This window comes from Ursus americanus, chromosome 25, assembly GCF_024610735.1.
Source record: "Ursus americanus isolate L20-20 chromosome 25, mUrsAme1.1.p, whole genome shotgun sequence".
NCBI lineage: Eukaryota > Metazoa > Chordata > Mammalia > Carnivora > Ursidae > Ursus > Ursus americanus.
Window position 1 is genome coordinate 40,999,083 of NC_142151.1, and position 20,648 is coordinate 41,019,730.

The window sequence follows — 20,648 nt, forward strand, 5'->3', positions numbered from 1 at the left end:
AAATTCAAAAGATTAGGAAATACAGAAAAGGAGGTGAAAGACCTAGAGGCAACAGAGATTAGGTATGTCATACGTGTAATGGGAACTCCAGAAGAAAAAGAATAAGGAAGAGTATTTGAGGAGATACTGTTGATAACTTCCCAAAATTCATGAAAACCATCAAGCCACAGATTCAGGAAGTACTACAAATCACAAGCAGAATAAATATAAAGAAATCCACACCTCATAACATCATAGTAAAATTTCTAGGAAACAAAGAAAATATAGCAGCCAGAGGAAGAAAATGTACAATTTTGAGGGCGCCTGGGTCGGTCAGTTGGTTAAGCATCTGCCTTCGGCTCAGGTGATGATCCTGGGGTCCTACGATCGAGCCCCGCATTGGGCTCCCTTCTCAGCGGTGAGCCTGCTTCTCCCTCTCCCTTTGCCGTTCCCCCCGCTTGTGCTCTCTGTCAGGTAAATAAATAAAATCTTAAAAAAAAATTTTTTTTTTGGAAGGATCACAGACTTAGAGCTAACTTCTCAACAGGAACAATAGAGGTCAGAGGACAGTAGGGTGATATCTTTAAAGGTCTGAATAAAAATAACTGCTAGTCTGCAATTCTACATACATCATATACAGTGAAAATATCCTTCTAGAATGAAGCAGAAATAAGCACAATTTTAAAAAACAACAAAACACAAAAATAAAACCAAAAAGAAGTCATCACCATTGGAACCCCACTGAAAAAATCCTAAAGGTATTCCGAATACAGAAGAAAGATGACCCAGTTGGACGGTTGGAGATGCAAGAAGGCATGAATAGCAAAGCAAACCACAAATACATGGTCAAGTCTAAATGAATATTGATTGTATAAAACAATAGGAATGTTTTATTAGGGGGCGCCTGGGTGGCACAGCGGTTAAGCGTCTGCCTTCGGCTCAGGGCGTGATCCTGGCGTTCTGGTATCAAGCCCCACATCAGGCTCCTCCGCTGGGAGCCTGCTTCTTCCTCTCCCACTCCCCCTGCTGTGTTCCCTCTCTCGCTGGCTGTCTCTCTCTCTGTCAAATAAATAAATAAATAAAATCTTAAAAAAAAAAAAAAAGAATGTTTTATTAGGATTTGAAAACACATAGAGAGGACGCCTGGGTGGCTCAGTCGGTTAAGCATCTGCCTTCGGCTCAGGTCATGATGCCAGGGTCCTGGGATCAAGTCCTGCATCGGTCTCCCTGCTCAACAGGAGTCAGCTTCTCCCTCTCCCTCTGCCCCTCCCCCTGCTTGTGCTCGCTTTCTCTCTCTCGCAAAAATAAATTAAAAAATACATCTTTCATTAAAAAAAAACAAACCCACACACAAAAAGAGAATGATGGGGTGCCTGGGTAGCTTAATTGAGTGAGTGTCCAACTCTTGGTTTCGGCTCAAGTCATGAACTCATGGGCTGTGAGATCAAGCCCCATGTCTTGTTGGGCTCCCTGCTCAGTGCAGAGTCTACTTGAAGATTCTCTCCCTCTGCCCCTCCGCTGACTCTCTCTCTCTCTCTCTCTCTCACTCTCTCACTCTCAAATAAATAACTTTTAAAAAACACGGAGAATTAGCATGCATGGTGGTCATGGCTTATAAATTAGGAGGGACATAAGCTCCCTTGCTTTATCAAGGAAGAGGGGTAAAACTGCCAATTAATAGTAGAATTTTGCAAGTCAAAAATAGATGTTATAATCTCCAGGGAAGCTATTAAATTAAAAAAATAGTCACTACATGCTGCAACATGGATAAACCTGAAGAACATTATGTTAAGTGAAATAAGCTAGTCATAAAAATACAAATATCGGATTCCACTTACAGAAGGTATCTTCAGTAGTCAAAGTCACAGAAAGTAGAATGGTGATTGTTAGGAGTTGGGTGTTATGGGGTATAATGGGCTATGGGGAGTTGTTGTTTAATAGATACAGAGTTTTAATTTTGTAAGATGAAAAAGTTCTGGAGAGTAGTTGTATAATAATGTGACTAAACACGACTGAACTATATACACTTAGAAATGGTTAAGATGGTAAGTTTTATGCTGTGCTTTTTTTTTTTTTACCAGAATAAAAAAAGAGAGAGACTAAACAAAAGAAAACTGTTCTGAATGTGGATATATTAATATTCAGCAAAGTAGACTTTAAGGCAAAAAAGCATGATTAGGGATAAAGGAGGGGCACTTCATAATGATAAACCATTTAATTTAACAAAAATAATTTTAATGATAGATTTAGATTTTTAAAAATTTTTATTTATTTGAGAGAGAGAGTACAGGCAGGGGGAGGGAGAAGCCGACTCTCTGTGGAGCAGGGAGCCTGATATAGGGCTTGATCCCAAGACCCTGAGATCAAGACCCTAGCCTAAGGCAGATGCTTAACGGACTGAGCCACCCAGGCACTCTTCTAATAACGGGTTTAAAACAAAGATTGACAGAAGTAAAAGGAGAGAAATATATAATTATAGTAGGAGATTTTAATACAGCTGTCTTAGTAACTGATAAAGCAATTAGATGAGGAATTAATAAGGATATAAAATATTTGAATGATATGACCAGCAAATGTGATATAATTGTCATAATTAGAACAGTATATCCTAACAACTAAGTCTTTATTTATTTATTTATTTATTTATTTATTTATTTATTACTTCTTTTTTTGTTTCTTTTTTTTAAAGTAAGCTACTGCCCAGCATGGAGCCCAATGCAGGGCTTGAACTCAAGACCATGAGATCAAGACCTGAACTGAGATCAAGAGTTGGACACTCAACTGACTGAGCCACCCAGACACCCCTGTTTATTACTTCTTAAGTGCATCTAGAACATTTTCAAAAATTAAGCACATACTGGGCCATACAGCAAATTACCACCATTTTTAGAGAATTAAAATCATACAGATTGTTATTTGACCATAGTGAACTTAAGCTAGTTATCCAAAAGTTAATTAGAAAGTCTCCAAATATTTAGGTATGACAAAATATACATCTAAATAACAGTTGGATAAAAAAAAATCAAAATAGAAATTAGAAAATATTTTAAATAGAACAATAATAGAAATTTATACAAAGAACTTATAACATGCAGCTAAAACCATGTTTAGAGGGATTTTTATTTTTTATTTTTTTTTTAAGATTTTATTTATTTACTTGACAGAGATAGAGACAGCCAGCGAGAGAGGGAACACAAACAGGTGGAGTGGGAGAGGAAGAAGCAGGCTCATAGCGGAGGAGCCTGATGTGGGGCTCCATCCCATAACGCCGGGATCACGCCCTGAGCCGAAGGCAGACGCTTAACCGCTGTGCCATCCAGGCGCCCCTAGAGGGATTTTTAAAGTTTTTTAGCTTTAAATGTATGTACAAGAAAAAGAAGATAGGCTACCAATGAGTGAGCTAAGTTCTAAGTAAGTTAGGAAAAAAACAGAAAATCAAATCCTCCCAGAAATGTAGAAGAGAGGAAATAAAATGATTCTTGAATAGTGGGACTCTAATAATTATGATATCTCTCCCTTTTCCTTGCTTTATCGTAGTTGTTAGTTCTCCAGTTGTCTAGAGGTAATAAAGCAGAAGAGTTAACTATGTGAGGTGATGAATGTGTTAATTGTTTTGGTCTTGGTCATTATTCCAACAATAGATATGTATAGCAGCTCATTGCATTGTACACTTTAATTATATATAATTATATTTGTCAATTTCTCAATAAGGTTGGGAGGGGGAAAAAAGTGATGAAGCAAACATTTTGGTCTTGTTTTCTGGTCTCAAAGGAAAAGGGCTTAGCATACCATTACGTTGATGTTTGCTGTATGGTTTTTGTAGATGCCCTACATAGAAAGCCCACAGAATGTAAACTATTAGAATTAGTGATTTTAACAATGTCGCTGGATATAAAATCATTCTACAAAAATCAGTCACACTTATACCAGCAGTAAGTCATTAGAAAATGAAATTTAGGGGCGCCTGGGTGGCACAGCGGTTGAGCGTCTGCCTTCGGCTCAGGGCATGATCCCGGCGTTGTGGGATCGAGCCCCACATCAGGCTCCTCTGCTATGAGCCTGCTTCTTCCTCTCCTACTCCCCCTGCTTGTGTTCCCTCTCTCGCTGGCTGTCTCTATCTCTGTCAAATAAATAAATAAAATCTTAAAAAAAAATAAAAATAAATAAAAAATTAAAAAAAAGAAAATGAAATTTAAAAACAGATGCCATTTACAATTATACCAAAAGTATAACATAGAAATAAATTCAATGAAAGATATGTAACAACACTATTAAAAAATGATAAAGCGTCATTGGAAGAAATGAAAGAACACTTAAATCAAAGAGTATACCATATTCATGGATTGGAAGACTCAATATTTTGAAGACAACTGTCCTCCGAAATGGATTTATAGATTTAATGCAATCCTCATAAAAACCCCCAACATTATTTTTTTAAGTTTATTGATTTTTTTTTTTTTTTTTTTTTTTTAGTAATCTCTACACCCAACGTGGGGCTCAGACTCACAACCCCAAGATCAAGAGTTGCATGCTTTTCTGACCGAGCCAGCCAGGCACCCCCCCCCCAACCAATGTTATTTTTTGTGCAAATTGACAAAGTGATTCTGAAATGTATATGATAATGCAAAGATCCAAGAATAGCTGAAGAATTCTTAACAACATGGTCAGTAAACTCGTTGAATTCGATACCAAGAGTTATCGTAAAGCTACACTAATGAAGACAATATGGTATTACCATAAGACAGAAATACAGACAAATGAAACAGAGAGGCCAGAAACAGAGCTATTCATGTATGGAGATTTTATTTACCTAAAAGGTAATACTGCAGAGCTTTGAGGAAAAGGTGATCTTTTTTCACTTAGAAATCCATATGGAAAAAAATAACTCTTTACTTCATACCTGTAAAGCAATTCACGGTTTAGGTTATAGACCTAAATGTGAAAGGTAAAATAATAATGCTTATAAAGGATAATTTAGAAGAATATCTTTAAGACCTCAGAGAAGGAAGGATTCTTTCTTTTTAAATCTTTTTTCCTTAATAGCATTTTTAAAATGTCTCAATGGAGTTTGTTTTTAAGAGCAGTTTTAGGTTTACAGCAAAGTGGAGGAGAAGGTACAGATTTCCTGTATATCTCCTACCCCCAAACATAGGTAGCCTCCCCCATTATCCATATCCTCCACCAGAGTGACACATTTGCTACAATGGGTAAACCTACATTGACACATTATTATCACCCAAAGTCTATAGTTTACATTAGGATTCTCTCTTGGTGTTGTACATTTTTTGGATTTGGACATGTTTAATGACATGTATCCACTATTATAGTATCATACAGAGTAGTTTCACTCCTCTAAAAATCCTCTCTGCTCTGCTTATTAATCTTTCAGTCCGTTTAACCCCTGGCAACTACCTTTTACTGTTGCTATAGTTTTGCCTTTTCCAGAATGTCATATAGCTGGAATCATACAGTATGTAGACTTTTCACATTGACTTCTTTCAATTAGTAATAAGCATTTAAGTTTCCTCTATGTCTTTTCATGGCTTGTTAGCTAGTTTCTTTTTAGCACTGAATAGCATTCCATTGTATGGATGTACCACAGTTTATGTATCCATTCATCTACTGAAGGACAACTTGGTTGGTTCCATTTTTGGCAGTTATAAATAGAGTTGATATGGGTATTAAGGAGGGCATGTGTTATGATGAGCACTGGGTGTTATATGCAACTAATGAATCGTTGAACACTACATCAAAAACTAATGATGTCCTATACAGGGGCTAACTGAACATAATAATAATAAAAATAGATAGATAGATAGATAGATAGGGAGTTGATATAAACATCCATGTGCAGGTTTTTGTGTGGGCATAAATTTTCATCTCCTTTGGGTAAATACCAAAAAGAGTGATTGCTGGATCTCATGGTAAGTTCTGTAAGAAACTGCCGAACTGTCTTCCAAAGTGCCTGTACCATTTTGCTTTTTTACCAGCAATGGATGAGAGTTCCTGTTGTTCCACATCCTTGCTAGCAGTTAGTGTTGTCAGTGTTCTGGGTGTGGGCCATTCTAAGAGATGTGTAGTGGTATTTCATTGTTTTGGTTTTTTTTTAAATTTTTTAAAAAATATTTTATTTATTTATTTGACAGAGAGAGAGACAGCCAGCGAGAGAGGGAACACAGGCAGGGGGAGTGGGAAAGGAAGAAGCAGTCCCCAGCGGAGGAGCCTGATGTGGGGCTCGATCCCAGGACCCCGGGATCACGCCCTGAGCCGAAGGCAGACGCTTAACTGAACCACCCAGGCGCCCCGATTGTTTTAATTTACATTTCCTTCACGACATATGACGTGAAGCATCTTTTTATATGCTTGTTTGCCATCTCTGTACTCTTCTTTGGTGAGATGTCTGTTAAGATCTTAGGCCCACTTTTAAATTGTGTTGTTTCTTATTGTTGAATTTCAAGAGTTCTTTGGGGGCGCCTGGGTGGCACAGCGGTTAAGCGTCTGCCTTCGGCTCAGGGCGTGATCCCGGCGTTACGGGATTGAGCCCCACATCAGGCTCCTCCGCTATGAGCCTGCTTCTTCCTCTCCCACTCCCCCTGCTTGTGTTCCCTCTCTCGCTGGCTGTCTCTATCTCTGTCGAATAAATAAATAATATCTTAAAAAAAAAAAGAGTTCTTTGTATATATTGAGTAATAGTCCTTTATCAGATGTCTTTTGCAAATATTTTCTCCTAGTCTGTGGCTTGTCTTTTCATTCTCTTGACAGTGTCTTTTACAGAGCAGGCAGTTTTAATTTTAATGAAATCCAGCTTATCAAGTCTTCCTTTCATGGATTGTGCCTTTGTTGTTACATCTAAAAAGTCATTATAAAACCCAAGGTTATCTAGATTTTATCCTATGTTATCTTCCAAGATATAGTTTTGCAGTTTACACTTAGGTCTGTGATCCATTTGGTGTTAATTTTTGTGAAGGATGTAAAGTCTGTATCTCGATTCATTTTTTGCATGTGGATGTCTGGTGGTTCTAGCACCATTGTCGTAAAGACTTTCTTACATCCGTTGTATTGCCTTTGTTCCTTTGTCAAGGATCAGTTGCCTTAAATATATATCAGTCTATTTCTGGGCTTTCTATTCTGTCCCACTGATTTTTTTTGTCTGTTTTTTTCACCAATACTACACTGCCTTGATTACTGTAGCTCTATAATGTGTCTCGAATTCGTGTAGTGTCAGTTCAACATTGTTCTCCTTCAATATTGTATTGACTATTCTGTGTCTTTTGCCTTTCCATATATATTTTTGAATCACTTTGTTGATATCCAAAAATAAGTTGGTGGAATTTTGGTTGGGATTGTATTTACTCTATAGACTAAGTTGGGAGGAGCTGACATCTTGACAATATTGAGTCTTTCAATCTACAAACATAGAATGTCTCTCATTTATTTAGTGTTTTCCTTTTTTTTCTTAGAGTTTTATAGTTTTACTCATATAGGTCTTAATGCATACTTTTTAGATTTACATGTAAGTATTTCATTTTGGGGGTGCTAATGTAAATGGTATTGTGTTTTTTGTTTCAAATTCAAAACACTTCTTTGTTGTTTTTATATGGGAAAGTGATTGACTTTTTTTTATATTAGCCTTGTATCCTGCAACCTTGCTATAATCACTTAAAAATTCCAGGAGTTTTTAATAACGTTTATTTTTTTAACTTGTTATTGAAAATTTTAAGCTTATGAAAAATAGAATAATACAGTGGACTCCCAAATACTCATAACTCAAGTCCAATAATTAACAACACATGGCCATTCTTTTTTGTCTATACTTTAATCCACCCCCAGTGGATTATTTTGAAGCAAGTTTCTGACATCATCTCAGGGAAAGAGATTTTGGTAGACATAAAAAGCACTGATCATAAAGGAGAAGAATTAGTGTCAGTGCAGTAATACATTAAAATTAAGAACTAGGGACGCCTGGGTGGCTCAGTCAGTTAAGCATCTGCCTTCAGCTCAGGTCATGATCCCAGGATCTGGGATGGAGTCCCACATGGGGCTCGCTGCTCAGAGGGGAGCCTGCTTCTCCCTCTGCCTGCCGCTCCCCCTGCTTGTGTGCACGTGCGCATGTTCTCTCTCTCTCTGACAAATAAATAAATAAAATCTTTAAAAAAGATTAAAAACTTCTCTTTATCAAAAGTCACAGTTAAGAGAGTTAACAGGCAAGGCACAGAATGGGCGAAGAAATTTGTATCATGTTTAAATGATAGAGAACGACTACAGATAATAAGGAAAAGACAATTCTCCCTCCAAAAACTGGGCAAGAGTAGGAAAGAGAATAACGGTTAATAACATACTGTAAAGGCACTCAGTGTCTTTACAAATAAGCGAAATGCAAATTGAAACAATGAGATACTATTACTCTTGCACTGGAATGGCTAAAATTGAAATGATTAACAATACCAAAAGTGTGAGTATATGGAGTAATAGAAACTTTCAAAAACTGCTAGTGGAAGGTTTAAATTGGTACAGCTACTTTGAGAAGCTGTGGGACATATGTACTAGAATTGAAGATATGCATACCTATGCATATGACTTAGTTCTGTTCTTGAGTATTCAGTAGAAATGCATTCCCAGGTACACCAGGAGCTTTGTACAAGAATATTCAAAACAGCATTGTTTATGTTGGCCAAAAACTAGAAGCAACCCAATTGTCCATCATTTGTCTAGCAGAAAGCCCAACTGTTTGTCCATCAGTTGTGTAGCAGAATAAACAATGACGTAATCATACAATGAAATGTTATTCAAGGAAAATGGACAAACTACATTTACTTGCAAAAATATGCATGAATCTTACGCAGTGTTGAGCAAAACAATCCATGCACCAGAAATAAAATACGTACAGAATTATTCCTTTTATAATAAGATAAAAGTAAAACCATACCATAATATTTAGGTATATCTCCTTCAGTGGTATCAACTATGAAGAAAAGAAGTTTGGAGGATGGTCCCTTTGGTGAATGGGGAGAGATAATATGAGAGGGGGATATGAGGAAGACTTCTGGGGTACTAGCAGTTTTATTTCTTAACCTGGGTAGTAGTATTTGAGTGTTTGTTTTGTGATAAATTATTAAGATGTGATACTTTATGTGTGTGTGTGCACTATAAATGTGTTATATTTCACAATGAAAATTTTCACTTTTTTTTTTAAGATTTATTTATTTATTTGAGAGAGAGTGACTGCAGGTGGGGGAGAGGGCATGGGGAGAGGAGAGAGAATCTCAAGCAGACTCTGTGCTGAATGTGGAGCCTGATGTGGGCTTGATCTCACAACCCTGAGATCATGACCTGAGCCGAAATCAAGAGTTGGATGCTTGGGGCGCCTGGGTGGCACAGAGGTTAAGCGTTTGCCTTCGGCTCAGGGCGTGATCCCGGAGTTCTGGGATTGAGCCCCACGTCAGGCTCTTCCGCTATTAGCCTGCTTCTTCCTCTCCCACTCCCCCTGCTTGTGTTCCCTCTCTTGCTGGCTGTCTCTCTCTCTGTCGAATAAATAAATAAAATCTTTAAAAAAAAAAAAAAAGAGTTGGATGCTTAATCCACTGAACCACCCAGGCACCCCCACAGTAAAAAATTTTTTTAAAAAAATGTTTTATTAGGACAAAATGAGCTTAAGTGTGTTTTAGTTAATGTATGTCTTACCTTCACAAGTGTAACACTTAAAAGCTAGTATCTGCATTGTGGTAATTGTAACAATTATTTGGAAATAGAAATATTTGTAATCATAGTAGATAACTGATACATAATTTTTCCAGTTTTAAGAAAGAAGAAGCAGACAGATTTAATTCTTACTTGCATGAAGGCTAATGAATAGAGTGACAGATTTTGAAGTGCTGTGTGGTTTTATGAGACAGGTTTGTTTTGTTAGAGATAGATTATGCAATTAGGATTACCTGTTCATTTCTGTACTTTGAAGCACAGAGATTGAGATGGGCTGGAAAGGGAAGATATTCACTGGTTTACAGTGCTAGAAGAAACATCCAATGACAAAAGAATATCTCTCAGATCTAATTGAAATTAGTTCTACATATGAAATGAAACACACTGTTTAAAAAATTATTTCCTTCTCCTCACTCTCCGGATTCTCAGGAATTCTACCAGCTAGTCTATACTGAGCTTAGTAATTAAAGATTTGTTTGCCTTGTAAGTATCATAGTTCTTTAATATTTTAATTTCATTGACTTATTGGAATTGAGTTTCTTTCCTAAAATAGCTGCTAGAATTCTTTTTTTTTTTTTTAAGATTTTATTTATTTATTTGACAGAGAGAGAGCACAAGCCGGGGGGAGTGGCAGGTGGAGGGAAAGGGAGAATCAGACTCCCCGCTGAGCAGCGAGCCCCATGTGGGACTCCATCCCAGGACCCTGGGATCATGACCTGAGCCGAAGGCAGACACTTAACTGACTCCGAAGGCAGACACTTAACTGACTGAGCCACCCAGGCACCCCAAGCTGGTAGAATTTTTGAGAATCTGAAGGACAGTGAGGAGTAGGATCTAATTTTTTTTTTAATGGTACATTCAGTTAACCCAATCCATCCTAAGTCCAGAACTATGGCATATATTGTATAATATACAGGAATTAACAATCTCATTGAGTAGAGAAATTTTATTGAAATCTAAAAATGAGGGTTTGACTTGTAAGAGAGACAGAAAATAGGCCCCCCCTTTTTATTTTAACTTTATTTATTTATTTGACAGAGTGAGAGCACAAGCAGGGGAAGTGGCAGGCAGAGGGAGAAGCAGGCTCCCCGCTGAGCAGGGAACCTGCTGCAGGACTCAGTCCGAGGACCCTGGGATCATGACCCGAGCAGAAGGCAGACACTTACCCGACTGAGCCACCCAAGCGCCCCAGAAAATAGGCCCTTGGTAGCTAAAACTGTGTTTTTCTTTAGACTCAAGTGACCATCTCACACAGAGGCATTTTATAAGACTTGATTCATTTGCAGACTGATTTTCTGGTTTTTAGATTATCCAGAATCCTTGCTTTCTCTTTTTTCTCCTGTTTTTACTGGCTGTTCATCTTTTAACCACATCACAATTTATTTTTTTTCTTTTAAAGATTTTATTTATTTGAGAGAGAGAGAGAAAGAGACAGCATGAGTGGGAGGGGGAGATGGGGAGGGAGAAGCTCTCAAGCAGACTCCATGCTAAGCGCGGAGCCCCATATAGGGCTCAGTCCTGCAACCCTGAGATCATGACCTGAGCTGAAACCAAGAATCAGCTCCCAACCAACTGCGCCACCCAGGTGCTCCACAATTTATTTTTACCTTTCCCTAAAAGCAGGGAGAGATTAGCAAGTAGAAACATAAAACTCTTGAGAGTCTTTCTCGCTACTTGGAAATAAAGATTTAACTACATATTTAATTTTTATTCTATTTTAGTGCCCCATTCCATTAAAAATTAGTTTGCAAGTTGGCTGTAAATAGATATCAAAATAATCATCATGTGGCTTCATAATTTTTTAAAGTAACTATTTGAATTCATGTAATCTCTGGAACTATATACAAGATATTGTAAGTAAGACATTAGTTCAGAGATGATCTAGAATCAGCAAAGAATGTGTAGTGATCTTAGTAATTGAGGATTTATGTGTGTTCTTTTTAAAAAATCATAGTTCTCAAATGCTTTAATTTTTTTAATTTATGAAATTGAGTTTTTTTCCCCTGGAAAAGCTGGTAGAATTCCTGAGACTCTGAAGGACAGGAAGGAGTAAGAAAGAATTTTTTTTAAGCTATGCATTTAATTTCATATGTGGGAGAACTAATTCCAAACTAATGGAAGATGGCATTGAGACAGAAGAGGTTGAGCATTAAAATCAATATCATTGCCTCCTGGCGGTTCTCTAGAGTACATTACTAAAAAGGTTTTCGAAAGGTGGATAGAATTTCCTATCTAATCACCATTCACGGAGGAATGTATTATTTGAACCAGTAAACCTTTTAAACAAGACCCTCAAGAATTCTTGGAACTTAAAAAAAAGCTTATTCTGTTGCACTTGATGGAAACCTAGGAACATCTATTGGTGAGAGTAAGGTAGGCTTTAATTGCTTGTTAATAAAAACCCTGACTTTCCGGCAAGCTCTACCTGGAAAAATCAAAACTCACTCTAGAAGTTTAGAAATTTCCCAGTGTAACTGTTTTGTCCTTTAAGAAGAGGCACAACATCCTTCCGAATGTAGTTGAAGAAGCACTCAAAGGGGCAAAGTAAAGAAAAAAATTAATCAGCTGTTAAGGCCAAATGACAAATGATGGAAAATAAAGCAGGAAAATAAAAGGCCACTTCCTTTCATTGAAGACCCACTTAGCAGATTGGTAGTTGAAGTGTGGATTTTTCTGAACATGTATAACATAGCAGTAGTCATCTGAGATGCCTAGGAAGGCCTATTGCTAAAACTGTAAGTCTGTATCCTTGCAGTCTACTAAGAAGATTTTTGTGGTTGGCCATCAGCAACCAAGGTGGAAACTTTTTTTAAGATTTATTTATTTATTTATTTATTTGAGAGAGAGAGAATGTGCACACTCATGAGCCAGGGGAGGGGCAGATGGAAAGGGAGAAGCAGACTCCCCGTTGAGCAGGGAGCCTGACGCAGGACTTGATCCCAGGATTCTGGGATCATGACCTGAGTCGAAGGCAGATGCTTAAGTGACTGAGCCACCCAGGCGCCCCGCACAAATACATTTTAAAGAAATTTCTGATTGGGGTGCCTGGGTGACTCAGTCGGTTAAGCATCTACCTTCAGCTCAGGTCTTGATCCCAGGGTCCTGGGATCGAGTCCCACATCAGGCTCCTTGCTCAGCGGGGAGCCTGCTTCTCCCTCTGCCTGCCTCTCCCCCTGCTTGTGTTCTCTCTCTCCATCCCCTCTCACTCTCTGACAAATAAATAAATCTTTAAAAAATTTTTCTGATTAAAAAAGATGTTAAGAAAACAGCATTTTTTCTTATGTAAATTTTAAAATGTAGGGATCCCTTACTGAGATTTCAAATTAATTCCTACAATAAATATTTGGTAAACACCTACCATGAACCAAGTTAGGCATTGAGGATACACTGGTGAACAAGACTTCTATGGTTTCTGCTCTCTTAGAGTTTTATAGTCTAGTGCCAGAGATCAGTAAAAAAAAAATCATCTCAATAGGATAGCAACTGTGCATTAGTTTATTAAATTGCACAGTACTGTATACATATACTAGCCCCCCACAATAAACTACTATGAGGTGGGGATTTTTAAAAGCTCTACTACTTAGGGTCCTAAAAGGTTTAGCAGAACTAATATTATGAACACACAGTAAGGCTCTTTGAAAGTACTGAAGTGAATTCAATCTGATTATGAACAGGTTGTCTACATTGTTGGAAAAGCCTATCCCCCAAATTCCAGGTTGCTTACAGTAGAGAGAAGTATAGAGGGGACTCAAACCCAGGCATGGATTCTTATAGGAGCTACTGAATTTGTATCTTAGAATTTAACAACTAAAAATTTATGATTTTAGATTGTTTATATGTTTTTCCATTAACATAGATGATGGCAAATTACTGTACTATCCCTTCTGACAAGTGAATAGAAAGATGGAATTATAATCCCTGCCAGAATACTTTAATTTTACATTGATGAGAAAAATCAGTCATGGTACCATTTCTTACTCAAAGTCACACAATAAGAACCCTACAGCAGAATCAAGGACAGAGTCCAAGCTTAATGCCATTCAACCTTAGTGCTGAACTCCCCAATCATACTAGTTCTCAAGTTGCCATTATTTTAACAGTACCTTGATATATCACCTTTCTTCTAAGGATCTCGGGTTCTTGTTATTGCTGACTGATATTCCTTACACATGCATAAAACAAGCTGGATAACAAAATTGTTCATATTTCACCATGGTCAAAGAGCGGTCATAGAGGTAAGATCCTCCAATTAAACGCAAGTAAGCCCACAGGTGAGAAAGCCTAGATGTGCAGATAACCTAACAAGCGTGATGATCGCTTATCATATTTTCTCAAGTGTATCAACTTCCTCTTAAAAATTAAAAGGTAGACAGACTCAGGAGAAGAGTAAGTGCCAATTCTTACAGAAATGTATCTCACGAACAATTAAATAACCTAAGGTTCTCCTTTAGCCTAAACACAGCCAATCAGTACTCAACAACCTAAAAGAAAATAACCAGTTTCTTGAAGCTGTTTTTTCTCATGACAGTTTTGAGAATAATCCACACATAAATCACCAATAAAATGGCAAGTGGAGTGCAGTTTCTTCATGTGCCCTAATGACAAATACGGGGACAGGGGAAGAAAGTTACCATCACAGACATGAATAGCTAAAGTTCAGAATGTATTCACAACTTTGAAACTGAAGAGGTCACCAACTTCAGTTTCTTAGGTCATAATTTTCTCTTCTGCCAATTTACCACCTAAGCTTGGAAGAATTATGACTGTTTTTGTAAGAAAAAGGATATATATAAAAAAAAGAAAATGTGTAAATAAGAATCAGGCTTGGAAGGGGAGCAAATCCTAGATGGGAAATTTAGAAAAACAACTGTCAAAATGCCATTTTGTAAGATGTCTAGTACAGACGGGTATAGCCTTCTGAAATGCTAACACTCTTTTATATTTATTTCTTTAAAAGTTATTTAAGAAACTTCCATCTTGGGATGCCTGGGTGGCTCAGTCAGTTAAGCGTCTGTCTTCGGCTCGAGTCATGATCCCAGAGTCCTGGGATCGAGTCCCGGCTCCCTGCTCAGTGGGGAGTCTGCCTCTCCCTCTCCCTCTGTCCCTCCCCCCACTCCTGCTCTCACACGCATTGTCTTTCTCAAATAAATAAAATCTTTAAAAAATTAAAAAAAATTATTTGTGGTAAAACTTATATAAGATTTACCATTTTAACCATTTCTAAGTGTACAGTTAAGTGGCATTACGTATACTCACATTCTCTGCAACCATCACCACTGTTTATCTCCACAACTTTTTCATCTTGCCGCACTGAAACTCTGTACCTATTAAACAACTCGCCGTTTCCTTCTTCCCCCCAGCCCCTAGCAACCACCACCCTACTTTCTGTATTAATTTGACTATTCTAGGTACATCATATGAATAGATTCATATAGTATTTGTCATTTTGTGACTGACTGAATTTACTTAGCTTGATATTGTCAAGGTTCACCCATATTGTAGCGTATGTCAGAATTTTCTTCCTTTTTAATGCTGAATAATATTCCTTTGTGTGTGTGCATACATAAACACGACATTTTCTTTATCCATTCATCTATTGATGGACACTTAAGAGTTGTTTCTATATCTTGGCTATTGTGAATAATTCTGCTATAGACATAGATATATAAATATTTGTTTAGGTTGCTGCTTTCAGTTCTCTTATGTATATACTCAGAAGTGGAATTGCTTGGTCTTGTAATAATTCTGTGTTTAATTATTTAAGGAACCACAATCCATATAGCTTTCCACAGCAGCTATACCATTTGACGTTCCCACCAGCAGGGTATGAGGATTCCTATTTCTCCATGTGCTTGTCGACACTTGTTCTCTTTCTCTCTTTCCCTTCCTCTCTCCCTCTTTCTTTTGTCGATGGTCATTCTGATAGGTGTGAATATAATCAGAACTTTCATCCAAATGAATTATAAAACATTCAATAAAATACAGCCTTCAGGTTAAATTATAAATTATCAACAGAATCAGACCTTGTTTCAAAGTTTGTTAAGATACGTGTATTGAAAATACATGTTCGGTTCCAAAGAAGACTTACAGATAGATGGTCAACAGGTACATGAAAAGGTGCTCAACCTACTCTAGGTATCTACCCCAGAGATACAAATGCAGTGATCCAAAGGGGCACCTGCACCCCGATGTTCATAGCAGCAATGTCCACAATAGCCGAACTGTGGAAAGAGCCCAGATGTCCATCGACAGATGCATGGGTAAAGAAGATGTGATATATTTATACAATAGCATACTATTCAGCCATCAAAAAAATGCAGTCTTGCCATTTGCAACGATGTGGATGGAACTAGAGGGTATTATGCTAAGGGAAATAAGTCAAACAGAAAGAAGATTATCATGTGATCTCACTCGTGGAATTTAAGAAACTAAAAAGAAGATCATAGGGGAAGAGAAGGACAATGAAACAAGACAAAATCAGAGAGGGAGACAAACTATAAGAGACTCTTCATCATAGGAAATTGAAGGCTGCTGGAGGGGAGGGGGTGAGGGGTTGGGGTAACTGGGTGGTGGACATTAAAGAGGGCATGTGATATAATGAGCGCTGGATTTTATATAAGACTGATGAGTCACTGAAATCTACCTCTGAAACTAATAATACTGTATATGTTAATTAATTGAATTTAAATTAAAAATTTATTGGGAAAAAAGAAAAAGTGCTCAACATTACTAATCATCAAGGAAATGCAATCAAAACTACAATGCGATAACACCTCACACATGTTAGAATGGTTATTATCAAAAAGACAAGAAATAACGAGTGTTGGGGCACCTGGGTGGCTCAGTCAGTTAAGCATCTGCCTTCAACTCAGGTCATGATGCCAGGATCCTGGGATCACGCCCCACCTCAGACTCCCTGCTCAGCAGGGAGTCAGCTGCTCTCTCTCCCTCTGCCCCGCCCCCTCCCCCAGCTCATGCTTTCTCTCTCTCTCTCTCTCAAATAAATAAATAAAGTCTATTTAAAAAAAAAAGAACAAGTGTTGGCTAGGATGTGGAAAGAAGGAAACCCTCACATACTTTTGGTGGGAATGTAAATTGGTATAGCGACTATGGAAAACAGTATGGAAATTCCTTAAGAAATTAAAGATAGGCTTACCACATGATCCAGCAATTCCACTTTTGGGTAGTTATCCCCCCAAAACAAAAACACTAACTTAAAAAGATATATGCACTCCCATGTTTATTGCCTTATTATTTACAATAGCGAAGATATCAACCGTTTAGCGGCCTATCCTGGATGGATTAAGAAAACGTGCACACACACACACACACACACACACACACACACACACATAATGGAATATCATTTAACCATAAAAAGAAGGAAATCTTCCCATTTGGACGATATGGACGGACCTTGTGGGCATTATGTCAAGTGAATGTCAGAGAAAGACAAATATCCTATGATCTCACTTATATGTGAAATCTTATAAAACAAAATAAAACCAAGCTCATAGATATGGAGAACAGATTGGTGTTTACCAGAGAGGAGGGGGAGTGAAATGGGCAAAGGGGGTCAAAAAGTAGACTTCTAGTTATAAAAAAAATAAGTCATGGGGATGTAATATACAGCATGTTAACGTAGTTAATCTGTGTTGCATGTTTGTAGGTTGCTAAGAGAGTGGATCTTAGAGTTCTCACAAGAAAAAAAATTTGTAGCTATGTATGGTGACAGATGTTAACTACAGTTATTGTGGTGATCATTTCTCAATATATATAAATAGTGAACCACTATGTTGTATGTCAGTTACACCTCAGTTAAGAAAAAACTTGTTCAAGTTTGGTGTAACACATGGTATTATCAGACTCAGATATTTCTGTGTCATTCTCAGTGTCTAAAACAACTTTTGTCTGATTTTTGAAGCCAGCAAAAACAATAATAACAAAGCCTGCAGTATTTGCAAATATGTCAGTGATACTGTAAATAACATACTTTTTCCAAAATGTTCCTAAATGTGTGCTATTTGAAATAATTCCAAGGAACTTCTGAGGTGGTTCCTAATAGAGTGAAATAAATGGTAAGGAAGTTCAGAATTCTTTGTATCCTTTATGAGTTTTGTGTGAGAGTAGTATTTAACTGAATTGTTCTTTAAAGATGTATTTCTTGGAATGCCTGGGTGGCTCAGTCAGTTAAGCGTCTGCCTTTGGCTCAGGTCATGATCCCAGGGTCCTGGGATCGAGTCCCATATCAGCTCCTTGCTCAGGGAGGAGCCTGCTTCTCCCTCTGCCTGTCGCTCCCCCTGCTTTGTGTGCTTGTTCACTCGCTCTCTCTCTGACAAGTAAATAAGATCTTTTTTAAAAATAAAATAAAATAAAAAATAGATTTCTTGCTGAGTATACACGCTCTCTATCATAGGATAGATATCAATGGTTGAGATCCTGCCTCATTTCCTACCAGTGGAATTAAGTAAATCTCAGGCTTTCTTTGCATGAAAAAATAAGAAAATTGTTAAATTACTAAATATTATTGATGGGAACTAAAAATGACCTTATCTGTAATGCTGAGAGGCCCTTAAGCACCAGTTCATTGAAGCAAGGTTTTGAATGTTGAGTTAAGTTAAAAGAGGCAATATTAGCTGGTGAGTAGGCAAGTTAAGATGTTGAATTATTGCTTTACCTTTTTGATGAACTTACGATTTAGAGTATAAATATGAAATTGGCATTTGTGCCATGGGAGGCTGACCTGTATACACTACCTCAATGGCTCTCTTGCTCTTGGGCTTCTAGTTGGTTTTGGCCGTTAGGCAGGCAGCATAGGCAGGAGATCAGAGGCAGGGAGGAGAGTGAGGTAGTGGTTTTATTTCCCAGACTTTCCCTGAGGGAGGTCACTGTGGGCTTACCTTGTCCTTCGACCAAAGGTCATAGCTATGGTCCTATGGCCCTCTCCATACCAGAGGAAACAGAGATGAAAGAGCCTTGTGTCTCTGGGTTCCAGGAATTGCTTTCTCCTTCTACCTCGTTAAAACCTCAGAGTAGCAGGGTACATTGCTGTTATTAGCCAAGAGTACTGCACTGTATGTATCTTTTGGGTTCCCTACTCCTTACTAGGACCTTTGAAAACAGTCCCTTTATTAAACTCTCCTCAGATTTCCCAATTTGAGCGTGCCATTTGTTTCCTACTGGGATCCTGACTGCTTTATGTATTTTTAATCATTATCCTAACCTGTATGTATGTCAGATAAACCCTAGTAATACTTACGCTAATTTGGGGGGCAACAGCTGAAGGTGTTTACAGAACTAACCTTTGTTTTCCTTGTACTTTATCTAATGTGTTGTTAAAGGAAAAAAATAAAGTGTTAGGTGATGTGTAAGAAGCTAGTAATACTAATTGTTCATTTAAATACAAACCCCAAAACAAATAAATACAGACCCCAAAATGCTGTTTTGCTTCCACCTTAAAAGAGGTTGATGGTTTGATTCTTTAATAAGATTGTTGACATCCTTTGTATCATCTCCTTGCTCATTAATTTGTCTTTAGGGGAAAGTACTTGTAACACCCAAGTGAAATCGTTCGGCTAACCTATAGCAATTGAGTAGGTTGCTGGATAGTATTTTGACTGCACAGGATTTTCAAAACTGTGTCTTTTTTCAGTTAATAAAGATAATTGAGAGTTAACCATATTATGTAGTTATCTGGAAAACTCAGACTTAAATACTGAGTTCGTTTTAAGTGCAACCTAATTTTTAATTTAGGTAACAGTCTGAAAACTGCCAGTATTACAGAGGTTAAATCTAAATTAATTCACGGTTTTGGGGTGCCTGGGTGCCTCAGTCAGTTAAGCATCTGCCTTCGGCTCAGGTCATGATCCCCAGCGTCCTGGGATTGAGTCCCCCATCCGGCTCCCTGCTCATTGGGGATTCTGCTTCTCCCTCTGCCCCTCCCCCTGCTCTTGCTCTCTCTCTCTCTGTGCGTTCCCGTGCTCTCTCTCTCTCAAATAAATAAAATCTTTAAAAAAAATTAATTCACGGTTGTATTGGCAACTGGCAATCACAGTTTCTCTTGGAATGACATTGACTCTATTCATATCCTCTTTTCCACTTTTAGTACCAAAATGTTGTTACCATTCTAACTTATGAATTACCAGTCTTCCATAGGAACTAGGAAGTACTTGAAAACCCAGGGTTAAGCTGTAAAAGAGTCTTTATTATATTTTTAAATTGAAGTATAGCTGACACACACTGTTACATTAGTTTCAGGTTACAACATAGTGATTTGACAAGTCTATACATTATGCTATGCTCACCCAAGTGTAGCTCCCATCTGTCACCATGCAATGCTATTACAGTACCATTGACTATTCCCTATGCTGTATCTTTTATCCCTGAAAAGAGGCTTTAATTAAAACACATTTATAATAATAGCAAAAGAATTTGGAAAGTATACTGGAATATTACTGTATTTTTTATACCCCTGTCTTATTCTGTTCTAGCTGCCATAATAGACTGAGTAGCTTCTAAACAACAGAAATTTATTTCTCACAGTTCTGCGAGGCTGGAAGTCTGAGATCAGAGTGCTAGCGTAGTCAGCTGAGGGCCCTCTTCTGGGTTGCAGACTACTTCTCATTTTGTCCTCCCACAGTGGCAGGGGCTGGAGAACTCCGTGGGGTCTCTTTTATAATAGCACTAATCCCATCATGAGGACTCCAGTCTCATGACCTAGTCACCTCTCAAAGGTCCCACTGCTAATAATACCATCATATAATACTAACACTTAAGGATTTCAACATATGAATTTAGTGCTGGGTGGTGGCAGGCGGGAGTGGGAGGTGGACACACAAACATTTAAACCATAGCAACCTCTTTTCTTAAAATTTCTCCTTTTGCTTGCTTTGTTGAAATTCTAACCCCCAAGCTCTTCCCAAGTATGGTGCATGGATCAGCAGCGTTGATACCGCCGGAGAGTACAGATC

The 20,648-nt window shown here is 37.9% G+C and overlaps 1 protein-coding gene across 3 annotated transcripts in view; it reads left to right on the plus strand.

Moving 5' to 3' along the window:
- Positions 1-20,648, plus strand: part of SPATS2 (spermatogenesis associated serine rich 2) — a 135,525-nt gene that overhangs the window by 79,797 nt on the left and 35,080 nt on the right. The gene's annotated exons all lie outside the window — the stretch shown is intronic.